Source organism: Lactuca virosa, chromosome 4 (genome assembly GCF_052849685.1).
Source record: "Lactuca virosa cultivar CGN04683 chromosome 4, Lactuca_virosa_CGN04683_v6, whole genome shotgun sequence".
Lineage (NCBI taxonomy): Eukaryota > Viridiplantae > Streptophyta > Magnoliopsida > Asterales > Asteraceae > Lactuca > Lactuca virosa.
In genome coordinates this window covers 335,085,470-335,093,964 of record NC_136429.1, presented here as the reverse complement: position 1 = coordinate 335,093,964, position 8,495 = coordinate 335,085,470, and positions in this window count along the sequence as shown.

The window sequence follows — 8,495 nt, the reverse complement described above, 5'->3', positions numbered from 1 at the left end:
AAGAGCGGAACCTCGAGGGAAAGGATTCTGATGAGGAGTCAGACATGGATGAAGGCGCCAGAGAGATCCTTAGCGAGCCTTACCCCCTTGGAAGCAATACCGAACCAACACGCAAAACAGGAAGACCTTACCAATCATCTCCGCCCCTTTTGAAGAGGAGGTGACCACCCTAAGGCAATAGCTCATGGAAGCTGAGGCTAGGGCAGCCTTAGCAGAGCACAGAGCAGAAGAGGCCACTCGTGAAATGAGCGAGATGGTTGGACACCTTTACGCTATTTAGGCATATGAGGGTCATCACACTAAGTCCTAGGTCTACCATGTAATTCGTCACAACTAGTAGTAGTAAATCGAGAGAGGTACGCCCTACAAGAACTCATGTAACCTGAGCCAGCTTAAGGATCTGATATCTATAATCTATTAGGGTAACTTAACATTTATACAATACCTATTTCTACATACTACCATTAATACATCATAGGGATGTAGGTCGAAACTACGAGAATCGTACAACAAAACATGTGATTCATATGCGTACATGCATAATTTCATATCTATAATCATAGATGAGATACGACTAGATATAACCGTAGTTACTCACGAACCAGTTTCTCATCATGCAACATAATCATCTCTTCCCATGGAAACAACCAGCTAGCCGGCGAAACACCAGTTCTGTAGATGGACCCCGCAACCTTCCAAGCTGCTGTAACAGCTGCCGTGACAGCCGTCATGGCGCAACTCAACGCCAACAATCCAAATGGAAATGGAAATAGTGTCGATAACTCCAACCGAAGTATCAACCAAGGAAACCAACGAGGGACAACCTACCCAGACACCCCAAACTCCAAACCTAAGGTCATGAAGCGAAAGCAGGGGAAAAAGAAAGGAAGCGGATCGACTCAAGGGCCTCCCAAAAGGCAACAAGTTGTAGCAGCCCCTAACCCCACTAGCACCCCAGCACCGAGAAAACCGTATCATGGATACCTCCCACTCTGCAGCTAGTGCCGCTACCATCATCATGGAGTCTGACGGGAATTGCATTGCAATAGGTGCAACAGGAAGGGGCACATCTCTCGCATCTGTAGGGCCCCGGCCCCATGCGTCACTCCAACCCTCAAACCAGAAGTAAGTCCAGTATGCCACACATGCGGTGATACGGGACACTTCAAGAGGAATTGTCCAACAGAGAAGAATGACGAAGGACCAGGAGGAGTTTAACAACAGGACATGATGAAGCAACAAGGAACCCTACTAGGATTACAGGTACGTTTCAAAACAACAAAAATTAAGCATCGCATTTTCACAAAAATTTTGCCAATTAAAAATCATAATCATAAATTACCCCCCTCCCCCTCATCCGAACTAACCATATCCTTCGTAGGAAAACTAAATATCCTTGCGAAAGTTATGATAACTTAGTGTAAACGTAAGGCTGTGTGTAATTAAGATTCTACAAACTTAGAGTGCGTGGAACCGCCTTAATTCTTATTCCTTGGTTGACTGTGAATTTAGGGCATAACCACTCAGTCTACAACCTTTTCAATCTTGAATTACGTACGACTAAGCTACATCGAACCACCATGGAGAGGTCTAATAGAAATCAGACTATGAAATCACACCGTTTATACCAAGGCACTTGTATTGCTAGGGCACCCAAAAATTTAGACCGAGACAACCAAAGTAGTAATACTAAGAACGAAATGGTGACATTACAAACGTATACATAGAACACACTATCATTTCAAACAACTATCCCTTTTCAGATCTATCCAACGTCTATTACAATAAAGAGCCCAACGGTGTCAATTGACATGGGCTGACTTGACCCTCGCCATACGAATATCATGTACCAACGAGACACTTCACCTTAACCAATCGATTAACGAGATCCCTACAACTTATAACGACAATCCTCGAATTATCTCGGGCATCTATACCCTTAGGTACCCGTGCAAGTAGTACCACACTCATTTCTAACCCATAATAGGGATAAGAAACGAGCAGCAACGGACACCAAGGGTAACCTACAGATTTATAAACCCCCCTAAGATGTTTCCAAAGCCCTTTCAGAAACACCACCTACATGCCAAGTTGATTTCGGAGATCGAATCAACTCATGGAATCATCCTTGTAGCCAGACCACCAAGACCACTTAGCACCAACATAAACACAAAAGGTATCCGATCGATGGAACAACCCAGTAAGTATGAAGTTATCAAGCCAAGACTTGAACCTCAGAGAACGCCTATCCAACTCATAAATAGGAAAGGCTAAGTGTCCATAGGACCACTGACTACTAAGGATCAAATGAACCCATCTTCAAGGATCGATATCTCCTATCCCAAACCAAGGATTTACTAGACCTACTTGTAGAAACAAGAAAAGATCAACCTCCCACTAGTTCCAAACCTCGTACTAAGAAACTCCCATGGCAACCTAAGAAGTATGAATCCAACTATATCGTACGCAACCTTAACTTGGTGACAATAAGTGTTCGCCTTAAAGTTTAGGAGACACTACTTAGGGAACGTCAAGTACACAAATCCAAAATAGCCATAACCACCCATTCACCTTGCCATATAAAACTCAAAGGCAGAATACCTCTAGGTTAGGCGAAAATGACCAACACCTAACTAACCAAAGGAGCAAGGTTAAAGGCCAGTAGCAAAGGTCCGCTAGAACACTAAGCAGAGACTTAAATTCTCCTAAGAACAAAGAGACTAGACATAACAGAGACACTCACACATTTTACTTAGTACTTGGGATGCTGCTTTAGAATGAATTTCGGGACGAAATTCCCTCTAACAGGGGGATGATGTCACAACTGGCAAAATTAGGTCAAGATGTGAGTTCCTAAAACAATATAATCTCCTTGTATAAGCCCAAAACTCGATCTAATAAGCCCTCAACTTAGTTCTTTTGGGCCATAAGACATTCTTATTGGGCCTTTTGGGCCGAAAACATATACTAGGACCTTAGTTGGGCCGATAATTATTATTTTTGGGCCCTTTTAACCAAAAACCCTTTTCTAAGCTTTAATGAGTCGAGAATCCTTCATGGGGCCAAGCCAAATCGAAGCCCATCATTTTGGGCCATCATATGGGCCGAGAAACACCCCTAATAGGTTGGCCCATTTAAAAAAAAGATAAAATGGTGAATTATATGGGCTTGCCACCTCATTTTTGCATGGCATGTATCCATGCATTTGTCCATCATGTATCTAGGAATTGAAAATTATCCACCAAACATCTAGATTTCAATCTCTCTTCTCTCTTTCTCTACTCACGGCCAAACCCCCCTTATCCCACTTCACTTTTCATTTCAAACAACCCAAAAATCCTCTCATCTCTCTCTAGAACTCAAAGAATATTCCTCCCTTCTTCCTCTAGAAATCGTGAGAGTGTGTGTGTGTGTTCAAGAACTCCTCATCGAAGATCATAACTTGGTAAGTTTACTTCACATTCAAGTAGTTTTATTCCATTTTATGGTAAGATCAATCCTCAAAACCACACTCTTTTCGTGTTTATGCTCCTAGAAACCATCTTGGGTTTAAAAATCTCTTCAAGATAGCAAGCTAGGTTCAAAGTTTCATCTTCTTCTTCATCCACCTCTCAAAAACCCTCAAGGTGAGTTCATACCCGATTGTTTTCAGTTTTATAATGTTTTTGGGGGAGAATACAAGTGCTTTTGTGTTAGATCTATGTATATATGCATGTTTATGTGTTTAACTTTTAGATCTTTACTTGAAAATGAAGTTTATCACTTGGATCTTCATATAAACCTTGAGAAAAGTATGTTTCCTCACATATAATACTTGTAAACTTGTAGATCTGGGATTTATCCACTTAAAATAGCAAAAACAAGTGTTGTGAACAAACTTAAATAACTTAAACTCAAAAATCAGCCCTTGACAGAAAAGTTTTAGTCCAATCTGGAACTGTTTTGACCTCCTTAATGGTAATATTTTTCATACGATTTGTCTACTATTTTTGGCGAAATTTACAAAACTGCCTATCAGATTTGAAATAATTTCGGACCAACCTGTGAAGGTGAACAATTTCACACTTGTTAGAGGCGAATAAAAATTATGAGAAACATTGTGAAAAAATTAGACAAAATTTCCAAACTTCCAGAATTTACGGATCCAAATTTCGACTTACGATGATTTTTCTACAAATTTTCCAACAACTAAGTCAGAAAAGCCAAAAACCAGAAAAATGTGTATTTCAAAAAAATCAAGCCAAAAATGATATTTTTGACAAAAATGGGTATAAAATGTTATTTTTACCACAAACTAGTCATAAACACAAGTTTTGAACAAAATGGGGACTAAAGTGTTATTTTTACTATAGTTGGGCCTTAATTGAAAACTTTGTGGCTTATTGGGCCAAGAACGTTATTTTTACAAAAAGTGGGTTTTTTATATCAATTTTGTAAATAATCGAGCTAAAGTAAACAGAACAATAACAAGCGGGTTAAAAACGATTTTTTTATCCTTACTGGGCCTGGAAATAGTATACATGTTTAATGGGCCTTAGAGTCCTTTTACATGTATATTGGGCTCAGGGTAGACATTCACATTCCTTTTGTGCCTGGAAATAATATATACGTATAATGGGCCTTAGTGGTCCACTTACATGTTTATTGGGCCTGGGAATGAGTTTTATATGTGTTCTTCCTTCTTTTCCGTGTAAATTTTCGATTAAGGATCTAGTGAGACCTGTCGGTTGGCACCTTTGAGTGTACAATCGTAGCCTGAAGGGAAAGCGGGAGTTTGTGTATAGATCTATACGGGGGTGACACCCCACACCTGAGCTGTTCGCTACAGTTAGACTAGGTCAGTCTAGGGTGACAAAAACCTTATTCTATTCCGGCGGCGTCCCAAAGACGCAAAGACAGGCGAAATTGTCATTAGTATGTATGGTTATAGCGACACACTTACAGGAATTAACGTTATAAGATTTACGGGAAACTATTCTATTTTCTTTTTGGGATAAAACAGGAAACCATTCCATTTTCTTTTTGGGGTAAAACAGGAAACCATTCTATTTTCTTTTTGGAATAAAACGAGAAACCTTCTTTATGATAAAACGACAATCTATAAGCATCGGTACTCAACCACCGGGGTTGAGATTTCAGCATTATCTATTGCAGACAACATCGGGTTGTCTGGAAATCATTCTCTTTCTATTTTTATAACCATTAACACACATGCATTAATATAAGATCGGACACAAATATTTCAAACCATTTCTTTTTAGAAAGTATCAGATATTTTTTAAAGCACTTTGAAAACGATTCTAAACAAGTACAAAAACCATTTTTATTCAAAACTGCTTATGAACTCACCAACTTTTTAGTTGACGCTTTTCAAAACGACTTGTATTCTCAGGAATTCCAGTAGCAGGTAATAAGTTTGACTATTAGATCAAGTGGTGCGACTTCAAGAAATTTTACTTTCTTACTTTAATGTAACTGATGAACAAGATTCAATATGTAAACTATGTAAGTGTGTATTTCCAATGTATGATGTTTGGTTGTTATGTTTCATTCATATTCAATTGTTATGATACTGTACACGAAGTCATCCGCCCCCGGACGTTTCTGCCGTCCAGGTTCGGGGGTGTGACAGGATATTCAAGACCCGATAAAAAGAGTAAGTCCTAAAAGTCTAAATATTAGAAGCTTGGAAGTGACACAGTGAAGTGGTGTAACAAGTGCAAAAAGAAGCACTTTGGGGAATGCACTGAAGTGAGGGAAAACTGGTCAATATGCTAATGAATTCACGGCCAAGAAGGAAGTTTGATTTAAGTTTGGTGGAGAAGGACACTTCAAGCAAGACTTCTCGAATAAAGAAGGAACTACAAGGTTGAATGCTCCGCCAAAGCCAAGAGGGAGGGCATATTTTATGGGACTTGATGAGGCAGCAAGAGGGTGAGAGTTTGGAGCTTCTTGTTTAGAATAATGGAGGGATGGAGATAAATCATTAGGATTATCCTATGTAGCCTAATGAGTATGGCAAACTCAAATAAATGTTGTAATCATTTCCAAGAAACAATATAATTTCTTAAATTATGTTATGTGTTTTCTGTGTGATTTCCTTTTTGTCATAACTTAGTGGACTGCGAGACAATACTTGGGACAAGTATGAGTAGGTGTGAAAAGTAGTAGAGGCCTATACTACCGAAAGCACAGGACTCACACTTGGATCAAGGAAATTCACAAGATACTAATTTTCTAAGTAGTTTAGCTATTTTGTTCATTTCCATCATTACCTTTGTTTCGGTGATGATTCATGTTCCAAACCTAGTGGTCATATCGAATCGAGTCCGACTAATCTGTGACATATGTTTGACGTAGTGTCTGACTTTAGTCAAAGATTGAAGTAATGAAAGATAGACGCGATCAGTAGACAAATCTCAGTCATTATTAAGACTATCTAGCTAGCAGGTAGGAAAACTACCTACAAAGACGTAGTAGTACCACATTGGAACATGAATGAAGGTACCTTCAAGAGTAATCATTTTACTCTTAGACACAAGATTATTGCAATAGAAGCACATAGGAGTTACAATTATTATCCAGGATGGAAAGGTAACATGCAGAGTCATTATATAAGCCCTGTGTTGTTGATGATTCTGGGACGTAATAATCCTAAGGGGAGATAATTGTAACACCCGCAAATTCGGTCTAGATAAATAAGTTATTATAAGCCATAATAGTAACGTTTAAAAAGGGGATTATTTAGGATAAATAATCTTGAACAAGTTATAGCATATGTGACAAGGATTTCGTACATACAAATAACACTAAAATCTGACTTCGTATGAAGAAGCTATGCTTCTTCGAAGTCTTGCGATTTAACCGACATGGCTCTGTGTATCGTAAAAAGTGAATTTTTAATAAATTGAAGTTTATCCTAAAAGGTCTAAATCAAAATTCTTAGTAGTCATTAAACTGAGAGTGTGCATATAGAGAATGTCTAAATCTGACTTCGTGAGAGGAAGTTATGATTTTTCGAAGTTTCAACATAGCAGTATACAGCTCAGAAACCAAAGTAAATATCGGTTGATTGTTAAGAAAAACAATCTAAAAGATAGTTGAAGATCTCGTCCATATTATTCTGTAGATATAAAGACAATCGAGAACGTATATCGTATGAGAAAGTTATGAATTTTTAACGGACTTTAATAGTCTAAGCCTGTTAAAAATATAGCTTTTAAAAATAAAGTCAAAACTAGCCGACGGAGTCTAAATGAAAGTTGTAGATATCCAAGAGAGCTTTCTGTTGATATAAGTAACGTCGAAAAAGGAACTCGTATGAAGAAGTTACGAAATTTAGAAAATTTAGAAATTCGCATGCACGTGAAGCGTGTGGCATGTACGATGACGTGGCACGTTCAGGAGGCGACACGTGGCATGGTCGGCCGCCTAATCTTTGAAGGCGCAAAATGTAACGTGGCACCATGAGATTGGGAGATGTGGCACCATGAAGATACGATACGTGGCACCTTCTAGAAGAAAGGGATGTGGACAAACCAGATGGTGACATGTGGCGAGCAACCTGAGGAGCCAGCGAACCGCAACTACGCGGCGAGCCTTGGGAGGGTGCGCAGCGTGCTTTTCTGTGATCTATGTATATGAGGCTGATTTCTCACTTGTTCTTCACCATAATCTTCCATCTCCTCTCAAAATCGATTTCTTGGCTATAGGACCGACTTTTTCGGAGTTTCTTAGTATTTTAGCGATACTCTGCGAGATTTAGAAGTCTGGCTAATAGAATCTTACGGTTTCAAGATTTTGTCAGTGCGTTTTCCCAGTTTTCGCTAAAACCCCTGTAAGTTAAGCTACACTCTTCTACTTTTACATTAACTTATATTTACAGTCATAAGTCGTTATTATGAACCTATAAATACGATTTATCAGTAATTCCATGTCATTATACCGATTGATCTACTTATGGGGATGATGTCTAGGTTGCATTTATTTAGGTGTTTGACTTTTATAAAACCCACTTGCATGTGGTGCATTAGCCTTTTGACTCATGAGATAGAGAGTGAGAGAGAGACATGTAAACACCTCTATATAAGGCGGGTTTAGTCCACTTGTAGAGGTGTGCTTGAGAGGTGCAAAAGTTGAGTGTGTAAGTGTGTGTTATTTATGTAGATGTAGATCTATTTCCTTTTTGTAACACCATACATATTAAATACATCTCTTAAACACCCAAATCACCATGTTCATTGTGTAATCTTTAATTCTGCATGACAAACCATGTTCTTTAGTCACTACAATTGGTATCAGAGTGGGTCTTCAATGATCAACGTGATTTGTTAAAGAACGATTCTCGGTTTGGCAACATTTGTCACAATTGGAGCATTTTTGGTGAGTCTCTCTCTATGATCTCTCTTAATCTCATTGAATTCGTGCGTTGTGTTATTGATTTTTGATCGTCTTGATTCATTGGATCTATTTCGTTTTAAACCCCATTATTGGTC